The sequence below is a fragment of the Poromitra crassiceps genome (genome assembly GCF_964638095.1).
Source record: "Poromitra crassiceps genome assembly, chromosome: 14".
NCBI lineage: Eukaryota > Metazoa > Chordata > Actinopteri > Beryciformes > Melamphaidae > Poromitra > Poromitra crassiceps.
In genome coordinates, this window is record NC_139633.1 from 44,788,117 (window position 1) to 44,802,514 (window position 14,398).

Genomic DNA, 14,398 nt, shown 5'->3' on the forward strand with positions numbered 1-14,398 from the left:
AGGGAAGGAGAGGTGGGGAAGGAGCAGGAGAAGGGGGAAAGAGAATGGGTGCCATGCTTTAGAATATAATGGGTGCCATGCTTTAGAATAGTGGGGGAGGAGAGTTCAGGAAGGGGAGGAGGTGGGCAGGGAGAGGGGGATGTGGGGGGGGGTGTACTGAACAGATAGGATTAACTGTGGGGGAGGAGAGAACAGGGAAAGTAGGGGATGCCATGCTGAATGAATGAATTAATTTATTTGGTGATAAAAAAAGAACACAACAGTACATACTGTATAGTAAAAAAAGAACAGACAATATATCAATCACCGAGGATAAAAACACAAAAAAGCCTGAAGGCTTATTTTCATTGTGGTCCTCACATAAAACATATAGTAAGACGAGGCATAATAAAACATAAAACACTTAAAACACTTAAAAAACATAAAACAACGGAGAGCGGTTACATTAAAGGAACTCAAGATAAAACAAATACAGGGCAACTAAATGTAAAGTGCATTGCCATGGAGCCAGTAATTTAAAGTGCATTTCTATGGAGCCAGTACTTTAGGGCTCTTTTAAAACTGGTCACAGTAGTACTTGCTTTTATTTCCCTCGGCAGATTGTTCCAGTGAACTGCTGCACTGTACCTGAAGCTATTTTTTCCCATCAGACTTTTAAAGCGACAGGGTATAAAATCTGTCGACCTACCTCGAGTAGCGTGCTGATGTGTTTCTCGTACAAGTAAGAAGTAGTTTAGTAGGTACCTCGGGACCTCATGTAAAGTGATTTTAAAAGTGAGCAGCATTTTTCAACCGATAACCATCGGAGACTTTCAAAGTGCTTGGTATCAAGGTGAGTACGGGGGTGCACTTCAGTATTCAGTATTAATTTATTTTGGGCTGTCTGCAGCCTGTCCTTCAATCGTTGTGTTAGGCCGGTGTACCATGAGGTGGCAGCATAGTCAAAGTGGCTTTGTACTAGTGCCCCGGCAAGAGTGTGTACTATCTGAATGTCTAAGAAAACCGCTTTTCTAGCTAGGAATTTTATTCGTTGGTGAATTTTTGTTAGAGCAGTCAATGCCATTTTTTCACCAGATAAGCAGTTATCCAAGATACATCCAAGATATTTAATGTCGTCAGTGCCCTTGAGTGTAGCCTACAGTCTCCTATTTTCACAGCAAAACCCAGTGACCTTGCTAGTCTGATTTTGCTGCCAAACAGGATGGCCTCAGACTTATCTGTGTGGAGGGACAGTCTGTTAGCCGAGAGCCATTAACAGGCTCTCTCCAGCTCAGCACCCAGAGTGTCCTCCACCACACATTTGTTTCTTGTGAGACCATTAACACGGAGTCGTCTGCATACAGAAACAGGTTACAGGACACAGCAGCATTGGAATCATTAATAAACAATAAAAAGAACAAAGGCCAGAGGATGCTTCCTTGAGGCACCCCCCATCTCATGACTCTTTCATTTGACAATGTCCCATTTACATCACCATTTGAGTATGATTTTCAAAGTATGAGGTCACCCACTTGAGTGATCCATCATTAAAACCCATAGATGCTTTAGAGTAGAATGAGTGCCATGCTTTAGAATGTGAGCGAGGAGAGAGCAGGGAAAGGGGGGAGCAATTCAGACAATCTGACTACTCTAGCCATTAACCGGAACTAACTAGAACACAGGGAATCTACCTAATCTACAGCCTAGTCTGCCCTGTCCTATTCTGCTCTAGTCTGATTTTAGCCTGAACACTATCCTCCTGACATCACATGTTGCCGTTTCTACACTATAATACTTATTTCTGCTGAACTCAGACCTCATCCTCACTAAGCTACAATTTTATCATAGTAGAAGAAGAAAAATCTACTTCCTGTCAATACAAGATGGCTAGCATATCAACCACATCCTTCTACCAGCACTCCCGAGACAAACGTGGCCAAGGTAATAAACCTGATCAAATTGTATGGATGAAACTTGTTGATTTATGCTTAGGACCATTTGAAGTTTGTAAAGACATGCAGGTTTGAAAAAAAAATGCATTAGTAACAAAGTACAGTGTTGTTGAAGCACTTGTGTCTCAGTAACAGCTTTTTCCCTCAGGCAGTCAGGCTGCTGAACAGTTGACTCACACACACTGCAACGCACTGTCACTTTGTTGTGCACCATTACTGTACTGTATTGTATTGTGGTTTGTGTTATGTCTACACGTACTGTGTACAGACATGTCTGTATCACGTGTAGCCTACATAGTTATGTAGGTCTACACCCTTTTTCTGTCGGTCTTTGTGACCATGTCCTTGTGTATGTAAGGCTGAGGGTGCTCAAAGCATAAAGAATTTCATTGTATTATACATATGACAATAAACTACTTGAACTTGAACTTGAGGACAGTGGGTTAATGTTTCAGTTTTCTGAGGTGAAGATGTAAGTGAGAAAACATTGTTTGGGGAGATAAGGGAAGACACTATAATAGTTGACAAGAGTCTAAATAGATATTGGGTGTGGTATAAGATATAAATATAAACAATAAATATAAATTATAAATATAAATAATAAATACTATAAATCATACACATTTTTACGTGTTTTTTGTGTGTTTCCAGGGCATGTTGATCTGACAGCAGCTGAATTGGATAACAGGCAACCTCTCTGAGCTGGAGGATGTTTTTCTGTAGACATTTTATTTTTGCACAGCCATGATATGCATTCAAATAAAGAGAAATACTTGATTACAAGTTGGTGACTTGTAAAAGATTACACCAGTGACCTTATGTGAGGACATCATTTTTAACTATTTTCTACTTACTTTTTTTTTTAGTACTTAGTTTTCCGAAGTAATACCAAATAGCAAAGATAAATCAAAAATCCAATGCAGCTAATGGGGTCGGGACTCAGGAGGCTATAACAGGTCTACAGCCTACAGTTAGGCTGTAGCTAATCTATCGCCTAACCTAAGATATTCTAACCTACCGGCATCCCTCGACCAGTGATGGAGAGCACCGATGACCCCCACCCCAGCCCCCACACACATAAGGCGTGGGAGAGAAGGCCAGGCCGGGACACAGCGGGGGCCCCCTCCACCCCCAGTGCGCCCAAGGAAACCTTTCCGCCACATGTATTGCCTCAGTTACTTGTTGGCTGAGGAGGAACCTTGTGAGGGCCGATGTACTGTAGGGGCCCAACTATGGACCCCATCTGGGGACCCCCCTCCGGGATAGGCCGAGATGATGCCGGGCTAAACCATTTACAGAGTTTCAGATTATAGAAATAAAATTTACAAAAGAACAGAAAATTGAAAATGTAAATAGGAATCCAACAAAAGGAATACGAAAATGTAGTCTTTAAATGATCCTAAGATCAGGGAAGAAAGTTAAAAATGTAAAAAGGAAATGGAATAGAGTCCTCAAACAGGCGCAAACGGAATGTGCTCTGTAAATAACACCTTTTCTGTCACGCCGCGGTCCATATCCTCATTATATGATCCATAAATACACGTGAGGCTGTCTGTACCCCTCCAGGCTGTTATTGTCTCCTCATCTGGGGTCTGTGAATCCAAATCTTGTTTGTCCCGTTCAAGTCTCCTGCGAGTTTCCACACCGCCTGCTCTCAAGTTACGTGCGCACAGGAGCCATTGCCCCAGAGGACTATGGCATGCCCGTCAAGCCCAAATATCAAAAGGAACGTCAAAGACTGAAGGATCGTCATGTCAAGAAGAATGCTGTCCAAAAAGTGTTGGAGAGCCATGTTACATACACAATGGAGGTAACATTATCACATCATTCAAATAAGTTATCTATTTGGACAGTGTTTTGGGTAGTTTGTCTGTTTTCAGTATTACGACATAATAGTGTGCGGTTTTTCTTGAAGCTTTTTGGAATGATCTTATTGTAACAGACCGTGTGCACACGGATCGTTGTAATAATATCAACACAACAGTGAAACACAAATTGAATAATTCTCTCCAGCATTGCAAATCACAAGTTTACATCAGAAATACTATACTAGAATGTAACATACTTTACTTGTGTTAATACTATATGGCTAAGACAATTTGTAAAATAAGAAAGATTGTTTGTTGAGAAGCCCATGGTGACCACAGCTGGGGGAGGGGCGCCTTCTTTGATTATTCCCCAGAGAACAATGGCTGAATTCGAGTTGTCTACCTAACTGTATGAATAGACCTTACCAACATAGTTGTAAAGAAAATAATGTCACCATGGCTTTTTTAATTATTTTTTTTACTTTTTAGGGAAGTGCCAGTGGTGAGGTTTCTCCTACTGATACAGACTTTGCTGCAGTCCCACTATCCTCTGCATTGACTCTACTTCTTACTAGTCCACCTCAAACTACACCACGAACCAGGCGATCCCTATCCGGAACATACCTGGCACTGGCTCCTACTTGGTCACTATCAGTGGTAAGCCCAGCAGTGACAACACCTTTTCTGAATATTATCATATTATCCATTCAGCCCCTCCATTACTACACTGACACAATTAATGTGTTTTGTTTTTGTCTGTACAAGGACCCGACCCCATCCACATCAACCTCCCCTGCAAATGTCCCACAGCCGGCTGCCTACACATCTTCGCCAGTATTGCAAGTGAGTTGAAAGGATAGTCTTTTCTTGATTAGTAAAAGACAAACTTGTCTGCATCAAATAGATTTCATCATCTGCAAATTGCTATTGTTGATATTAGTTTGCAAATATATATGTGCAGTTACTTATAAATTCCACATCCTGTGTCTTCAGAGTGAACAGGAAGTTGTAGCAGAACCGGAAGTGGGCAATCTCAGCATGAGTTTCGGGGAGTTGGATCTGGATCCCGCAGATGTCAGCTTTGTTCTGCCCAGTTCCGACTCGCCTTCCAGCCCAGGAACTACTTCTCGATCTGCCTCTGGAAGCTCATCTGGAGACACCACAGCAGGATGGTCAGAAAAGAAGTGGCTGGTGAATGAGTCACACCTTGTCCAACTTTTCAAAAACTGTCCCAAGTGTGCCAAAATCATATAGAAGGAACAGTTATCACCACCAAAGCCAGCCAAATAAAAATTCATTGGACCTGCCTGGACAGACACACATGGCAATTGTAGAATAGTTGTGTGTTGGTTCATAGGGGGGATGAACATCGCCATGGTACATGCATTAAAGATGCAGAGAGTGTTCCGTGTAAGCCATTTATTTTGTTGCTGCACACAGTCAAGCAATCCTTTTATGAGGCGTCACGGTTTTCGTGTGGTTTTTCTAAATGATAAAACAGAGAAACAGACAAAGTTACAATTCAATTAATGACAACACAATTAGACAATAATCAATTAGACACCAAACAAACATTTACCATAAGTGCTCTAACAGAAAAGGGGGAGTGAGGAGGTAGGCCTACCACTAATGGAAATTGGTGTTCTAACAAAGGTGAAACATTTAACATGGAACATTTAGAGTTCATTGGTCTGATAGAATTGGTCAGCATTTCCATATAAAACTACAAAACATAAGCATGTGCATTCCGGATTACACATCATATGCCTCCATAGATTACAGGCAAGCCAACATAATATCCTACCAAATGACCATAAAATAACAACAGAAAGAAAGAAACTTACTTATTACGCACAACCGGATCTCAACGTGAGGGCCCTCATGGGCTGTGCTGCTGTAGTGTTGCCAGCCAGAACAGGGTGTGAGGAAGGAATATATGGTGAAGAGGAGTGAACTAATTACAGTGAAATGAAATCAGGTGAGAGGAGACGTGTGATGGTGGGAGTGAGCTCAGGTGAAGGTGGCAGAAACATGGAATTAGGTGAAAGGTCACCATAGAGTATGACTCTATTTTACAGCCGCCCCCAAATCATATGGGGATTTGCACTCCCAAGAGTCATCCTAGGAAGAGTGATCTGGGGGGTCGTCAGGAATTGCAGGAAGTGTAATCAGTCGGGAAACTGAACGAACATAGGACTTGGTCCCCACCATCACTTCGGCTGTCCTGACACGGCCATCCTTGCTTGGTAATACTTTGGTAATACGACCAACTAGCCATAGGGCCCTTGGGAGTTGCGGATCCATGATCATGACAACTGTGTCGACTTGAATATCCTCCTTGTCCGTTTGCCACTTCTGCCGGCCTTGAAGGTGAGGAAGATAACGCTTGATGAAATGGGACCAGAAGTGATCGGCCAACACTTGGCTATGACGCCACTGACGGCGACTGAGGAGTTCGGAGCTTGGATAAGAGACCAAAGGCATAGAGGAGTCTCGCCGCCCCATGAGAAGAAGATTTGGAGTCACAGGGTCAGGATCTGCAATATCCGAGGAGACATAGCCAAGGGGCTTGGAGTTGAGGATATTTTCAACCTCTATCAACAGAGTGTGAAGAACTTCTGCCGTGACCAGTTGGGTGCCGAGGGAGCCTTGCAGGGCCTGTTTCACAGAACGGATTTCCCGCTCCCAGATTCCGCCAAAGTGAGGGGCATATGGGGGGTTGAAACGGAAGCGGATCCTTTGCTTCTCAAGTTGAACCTTGAGGGATGGACTCACTGATGTTAGGGCCTCCCGAAGTTCCCTCTCTCCTCCCTTGAAGTTGGTGCCCTGGTCTGACCAGAGTTCAAAGGGAGTACCCCGACGGGCGGTGAAACGACGGAGGGCCATGAGAAAGGAGTCTGTGTCAAGACTACAAAGGAGATCCAGGTGCACACAGCGAGTTGTCAAACACTTGAATATAATGCCCCATCGTTTCTCGGTCCGTCGTCCAAGTTTGATCCTATATGGTCCAAAACAGTCCATTCCAGTTGAATAAAATGCAGGTTTGTGCAACTGGAGACGAGCGATGGGAAGGTCTGCCATCCTGGGTACAACTGGCTTTGCACGCCACCGTTGGCAATGAACACAACCACGTTGGTACTTCCGTATTGCCTCTCTCCCTCTCAAAATCCAGAATCGCCTGCGAAGCTCAGCGAAAACTCTTTCCGGGCCAGGATGTTTCAGCCGTTCGTCATACTCCTGAATGAGCAGCTTAGACACTGGATGCTTTGGATCGAGGACAAATGGGTGAGTTGCATCTGGTTCCTGTTCACTATGCCGCAGCCTGCCTCCAACACGAATAAGACCTGTGTCTGGGCAGACTTCTGGGGCCAGGGTGAGTGGGCGACTGGATGATGATAGGGGTCTCTGGGCCTTGAGATGGGCAAGATCTTCCCCAAAGCTATCCATCTGTGCCTGTCTCAGAATTTCGATTTCGGCCTGGAGATAATCAGCTGCGGTGGGAGTTATTTGAGCAGCTAAGGAATGTTTAGAGTGGACAGAAGCATCAAGGAGAGCTTGGTAGGTGGTGTAAGGGCTGAAATCAGGGACAGGCCTGGCAATGGCAACTTCTCCACAAAAAGATGGCTTAATTTCAAGCTGCTGGTGATCTGCATCATTGTTGGAGCTATTTGGGGGTTGGGGCCAGGTGTCAGAAGAGTGGTAAAGGAACTGAGGGCCTTGGCTCCACCGGTTTGGCTGCTGGAGCTCTGCAAGGGTTTTTCCCCTCGTAAGATCATCTGCTGGGTTTTGAACTGTGTGGACATACGTCCAGTCTTGGCAGTTAGTAAGGTCTTGTATCTCGGACACTCTGGTACCAACAAAGACCTTAAAGCGACATGAATCCGCCTGCAACCAAGCAAGCACAGTGGTTGAATCTGACCAGACGATTGTATTTCTGATAGGAAGTGTTAGTTCAGCTCTCAGGAGGTCACAGAGACGTGCACCAACTAACGCAGCACAAAGCTCGAGTCTAGGAATTGACTGCTGTCTCTTTGGTGCCACGCGAGATCGGGCAAGCAGGAAGGACACTTGGACTCGCTCCCCATCATTTTCTGACCGAAGATATGCAACTGCTCCATAAGCGGATTCTGATGCATCACAGAATATGTGGAGGTCTTGTTTAGAGGGGGGGGAAATGCTGGTAGACGTGTAGCATCGAGGCATAGTTACTGTAGATAGAATTGACAGTTCGTCCTTCCAGGTGTTCCATACACAGAGTAGATCAGGGGGTAGTAGGGGATCATCCCAATCCCTTGGCTTGTCCCACAGCCGCTGAATCAAGACCTTCGCTCTGGTGGTGTAGGGGATGAGGTACCCCACAGGGTCATAAAGACTGGCGAGGACGTGGTAAATGTACCGCATGGTTGTGGTGGAGGATGCTGTTGCCTGACCTCTGTAGCCAAGGCAATCTGTTTGACAGTTCCACTGGAGCCCAAGGGTACATTCTGTAGGGGGCATACTGTCTTTGGAGAGCCAGAACTCACTGTTCTCAGATTTTGCTTCAGGTGGTAGGTGACTGATGACGATTGGGTCATTACTGGCCCATTGACGGATGTTGAAGCCGCCAGAAGATAGAATGGACCTCAGCTGATCGAGAGTCTGTCGGGCCATGGCAGCTGTGGGGAAACTTTGAAGGCAATTATCAACATAGAAACCTCTCTCCACTGAATGGCGCACTGGGTCACTTGGCTGAGTATGATTTTCAGTGTGCCTTTGAAGGGCAAAGGTAGCACAGCAGGGGCTACAGGTAGTCCCAAAAGGCAGGACCTGCCATTCGTAGACAGATGGAGGAGTGTCTTTCATCATGTCCCGCCAAAGAAAACGCAAAAGAGTCTTATCTTGGCTCAGGAGCCGAACTTGATGAAACATGGCCTTTATGTCACCACTAATGGCGACAGCGTGCTCTCGAAAGCGGAGTAAAACTCCAAGAAGGGAAGGCCCCAAGGTAGGTCCAGGTAGTAAGGTCTTATTCAGGTTTTGGCCTTTGTATTCAAATGAACAATCAAAGACAAGACGATTCTTAGCATTATGAGTTACCATGTGATGAGGTATATACCATGCCTCTGGAGAGGCTTCAACTTCTTCTGCTGTAAGCCTTCACATGACCTGCCTGTTCCAGCTTAGAGACCTCAGTGTTGTATGCTGCTGCCTTCTTCGAATCATTGGCCAACTTTGATTCAGTAGTACGCAGTCTAGCCATCACGGCCTGGGGAGGAGCCTTCAAAGGAGGTGTGTTTGGTATCCTTAAAAGAGGTGTGGCATAGTGATACACTCCATCCACCAAGACTCTCTCTGTGACTGTCTCAAGCAAGTTGACTGCCTGGTTATCCAACTTGCTGCTCTTTCATTTCGATGGGGAACTCAATCATGTCCTGACCGAAGAGGCATGGCAGGAAACAATGTGCAGATACATGTATGTGCATCTACAGTTTTCACCGGAGCAACATACACAGACATTGCAGCCTGGGCTGGTCTACTCAATGTTCCCTTACCACAAAAAACACAGTTTTACTCCATACAGAAGACATACCTCATACCCGCCATACAGTTAGCTTACCAAGATCAACATGAGAAAATCATGGCCCGGCTCATTCAATCATCACAATCCGGAAATAAGGCTGAACTCTGTGGTGATGCGAGATGATAGCCCAGGTAAATATTATATCACTATCATTATTATCCAAACATATACATTATAATTTTATATAATGAAAAATGTCAATGTTCATAATTATATTTTTCTGGGTAAACTTGAACCATCCCTGTTTTTCTTCCAAGGTTACAGTGCCAAATACTCGACGTACTCTTTCCAAGATGATGCTACCAAGGAAATGGTCCATTTTGAATTGGTTGAGGTAATTCAGCTATGCCAATATAAAATGCACCATCTGTTTGAAGGGGGCTTTCACCATTTCTCAAAACCTGTGGATGTACAATTTCTGATAAGGCATTTGTTATGCTCTAGGCTCCGTAGCGATGGAGGTGATGGGTTTCCAGAGGGGCCTGAACAGGAGTTGTGGTGGTTGTATGTTAATAATGCAATGTGATTTCACCAGTTGTACTTGTATAATATTGTTTGTATGATTTGTGATATTTTGTGTTTTGTATGGATTATTTGGAATGTACCTTTTGATTGTCTCCTGCTCAGGGACTAAAGGTGCAAATTAGCTCTTAAGCTAACCCTGGGACATTTACATTTACATTTATATTGATATTGATATTGATGTTGATTAATGTGTACTGTCCCTGATTAAATAAATAGATAAAATAAACCAGTTGCAGGAGTGTGGGGTGGATGTTGGTGTGATTACCACAGACAGATCGCCATCCATCCACAAACTTTTGAGAGAGGACTACCCCCAAATCCAACATGAATTTGACCCCTGGCATGTCAGCAAGGGTAAGTAACTGTATGACACCAACACATTTTACTATCTAACCCACAGACATTGTAGACATGCTTAGTCATTTAGATAAAGGAAAAATAATTTACAATAAAATTCCTTACAATCAGTACATACTTTGCAAAAATAAGTGACTCTGATACAGACAGACATCATCATCCAAGTTCATGGTTTTTGTTTTGTTTTTTGTTTTTTTGTCTGTTTTGTTTTTGGTTCCTCTAAGGTGCAGAAGAAACTTGTGGCAGCATCTAATAAGGACAGCAAATAACTCCTGCCATGGCTGAAATCAGTCACCAACCACTTGTATTGGTCCTGTGAGTCTTCAAAAGGTGATCAGGGGGTAAGATTGACGTTATTTCAAAAAATCTAAAGATTCTGCCCTAATCTGCTGCATACATATAGTATATATTACAGTATGATAGTGTAAACACAGTCCCGTAATATACTGTATATTTATTCTCCCAGAAAAATATGTCACTGAGGGTCCCTTCTCATTTGCTTAGGAATGTGCCCGTCGCTGAACGTCGGTGCTGCATCACATCTGTGGTGTGCATAGATGGGAGGACAACGGTGTGTGCCGTCACCCTGCCTTGACAGCCGAACAGCAGATGATGAAGAAGTGGATCAAAGCTGATTCACCTTCTTTCAAGGCCCTCAAAGACATTGTGATGGACAAGAATCCCCACCGAGATTTGAAGCAAATGGCAGTCTTCAAGCACACTGGTATGTCCTTTTTACAGAGTTTTTACATTTGTTTAGCTTTCAAATTCAACGCTACTTCAACATATTTGGGGGGGGGGGGGTTCCAATCCGCTGCTGAGGCCTGGGACTGTTTGGATCTGAGTTACTATTTATTTCCTGTGTTGCCAACAGGTGGCACACTGGCACTGCGCCAATGCTGCCTGTGGAGTCCACACCACAATAACATTGGCTGATGCTGTCGTAAAACACAGATAGCGATGTCTAATGTTAGATTTTTCAACTAGTTCAATATGTTTCAAATAAAGTTGTTATTCAATCTATCAGATGTAAATGTAATTTAGACTCTGGTTGTTTGTATTTCACCAACACAGGGTATCTGGAGGTGTATCACTCTGTTGTGCTGAAGTACGCTCCGAAGAGGCTGCACTTCAGATATGACTCAATGAGGGCACGTATACAGCTGGCCATCATTGACCATAACGAAAATATTGGCAGACCACAGGCTACAACAAAGCAAGGTAAAAATGTGATGGCCTGTAAATATCTATATATTTGTCCAGCATAGATTTACATAGTTATTTTATTTGTCAAAAAAGAGCAATGACAAAATAACTACTGAAAGGTGTTTTTGGAAGCAGCCATGATGCTGTTTTTGATGGAGACACACCCAGTCAATCACAACGTACCCAACGGGCAGTGGTGGCCCAATGGTTAGAGAAGCGAGCTTGTGACCGGAAGGTCGTCGGTTCAATCCCCGGGACCGGCAGGATAAATCTGGTTGGGGAAAGTGAAAAGGCAGCGCTTGCCCCTCCCTCATTACCACCACTGAGGTGCCCTTGAGCAAGGCCCTATATCCCCAACCGCTCCAGTGGAGCTGATCAGTGGCCAGCAGTTCAGACTGTGGTTGTACTGGTCAGCTTCCAGGTATGAATGTGTGTGTGAATGTGAACAGGGCACTCCTGAAAAAGAGAGCATTGATCTCAGTGAGACTCCCCCTGTATAAATAAAGGTAAAAAAAAAAAAACGTGAGAGGAAATGACAATATTGATATATCTTTTTATATACCTTATTTATGCTCTACTGTATTTATTGGCATAACAACCCCATTCACCTAAAAATAGTGAAATTCTTTGTCAACGAAAAGGTGAACTACAACTCCAAACCAATTGTTTTCATTTATTTTCTAGGGACACCCTGCTGGAGTTTTCCCTTCTCCAGACAGTCACAGGAATGGGTGACAAAGCCCATGTAAGGACAGCGCAGACCTTCCGGCGAGACCTCATGGAGCGTGTCCTGGCAATGAGGGATGATCCGACAGTGGAATACACCGAGCCTTGTAAGGAGAAGAGACCACCTCGCCGAAGAATGCTTCACAACATAGCTCTGGTCCCGAGACCAGATACTGCAAGTTTACTGGTTCAACGGAGTAGTCAGTTCAGCCGTTCTTACAGAGATGCCCCCCTATTAGCTGGCAAATTTTCGGGATCTGCACTTACAGACAACTTGATTATCATGGGAATCATTCACATATTGCCTTCTATCTATCTTTTTTAATTTATGTTAATTTTTCTGACCAATGTTTGTAGAGCCTATAGTAACTTGAAATACAGACACATAAACAAACACTTTGTGCTATTATTTTTTATATGTGGAAGTACTGAAATTGTACAGTTCTCTGTACCAATAGCAGCAGACATGTAGGCTAGTAATAAACAAGAAAATGGCATTGATATACTGCATTCTTTGTGGGTTTTTGTGGGTTTAGGATCAAACTTTAGTGATTGGATTATATGATTTGAAATGGCAGCCAGTAAAAAAAAAAGTATGATAATAGTGGCAAGGGTCTGATCAAGTACTATAGATGTATAGAATGGGTTATGGCAACATTAGTCCTTTGCAAGGTACAGTTATTTAATCTTGTAGTCTATGTTTGGGTACAGATTTATGTCAAATGATGTTGAAAATGTCCTCTGCCTCAATGAATCCAACGGAGAGGGGTACTTGCTTCTGACGGCAGTGACAATGCAGCTAGGCAAGACTCCTATTTCCAGGTCCAAGGCATTATCCTCTCAGAGCCCATTCGAGCACAACACGATAGGCTACAAGTCTGCACAGCCTGTAGGACAGAAAAGGGTCAAGTTGATTAGAAAAATGTAACGAAATGAAAATTTTACAACAGTTATTTACTCATCTGCCTACAGGGCAGTCCACATGTCAGCCCCTTCGTATCTCCAATCAAGTTCCAAACTTCGCACCGCTCCCTCCGCTCCTCCACCCGTCCAGATCGCCTCGCTCCTCCACCGTTACGTGGGCTCAAAAGTCACTCGTCCCGATCGAGACTCTTCTCGTTCCTGGCGCCGCAATGGTGGAATGAGCTCCCCCCTTGGGTCAGAAGGGCCGAATCACTGCCAATCTTTCGGCGGAAAATAAAAACTCACCTTTTCAGGTGACACCTGGGCCCTTCTTGAACTAACATCTTTTAATTAAGTTAGTTAAGTTACTTATTCCTTCTCTAACTACTTCCTACATGGTGCTAGTCTATCAAAATATCTTAGCTGTCATTGATTGTGTTGCATAGTTGTTTTCTGTACTGTTGACAAATTGTGATATTGGGTAACCCTTTATTTTACAGGTACCCTAGTTACATATGAACTATTTGTAATTACACATGAACACCAAATGTAATTACACAGTAATTACCAATAGTTCTAAATTACGTTCATATGTAGTTACATTGTAACAGACCTGTAAAATGGAGTGAGTCTGTTCAACTGTAGTTCATATGTAGTTACATTGTAACAGACCTGTAAAATGGAGTGAGTCTGTTCAACTGTAGTTCATATGTAGTTACATTGTAACAGACCTTTAAAGTGGAGTGAGACCGTTCAACTGTAGTTCATATGTAGTTACATGGTACCGGACCTGTAAAGTGGAGTGAGTCTGTTCAACTGTAGTTCATATGTAGTTACATGGTACCGGACCTGTAAAGTGGAGTGAGTCTTTTCAACTGTAGGTCATATGTAGTTACATGGTACCGGACCTGTAAAGAAGCTCCCGGCTGGGACAGAGATTGCTAAAACCCAGTGGTGGATTCGAACCACTGAACTTCTGATTGCAAAGCAGGCGGCTTTAACCACTCAGGCACAAGGGCTTTCCAAATTTCATGGTGGAGTTTAAGAGGATAACTGTATGTCAGTCAGATGTAGTTGCTGTCACTTCATAGCTTTGTTATTATACACAGAGACTTGGGGGAAAATATTGATACTTTATTTAGTTGTAGGTATGATTTTGTCCAGAATTCCCATACGAAAATTCTAATAAAAGTATTGTAGATATAGAGGTAACAGTGAAACTATAATCAAAATAGCCATTCTTCTACATTCTAATTGTTAGCTTATTGGAAATGAGTAATTTCCCCATCAATTTCCCAATTTCTCAATTTGTTGGGGACCCAGTCGAAGCCCCTCAAAGACCCCTTTAGTCCCCAGACCCCCAGATCATCTCTCCCCAAAGT

At 43.5% G+C, this 14,398-nt stretch overlaps 1 protein-coding gene across 1 annotated transcript in view; it reads left to right on the forward strand.

Annotated features, from left to right (window-relative positions):
- The window catches only part of LOC310789218 (E3 ubiquitin-protein ligase TRIM50-like), a gene marked incomplete at both ends in the record, with an annotated part of 138,639 nt that overhangs the window by 6,044 nt on the left and 118,197 nt on the right, over window positions 1-14,398 (forward strand). The window lies entirely within an intron of this gene.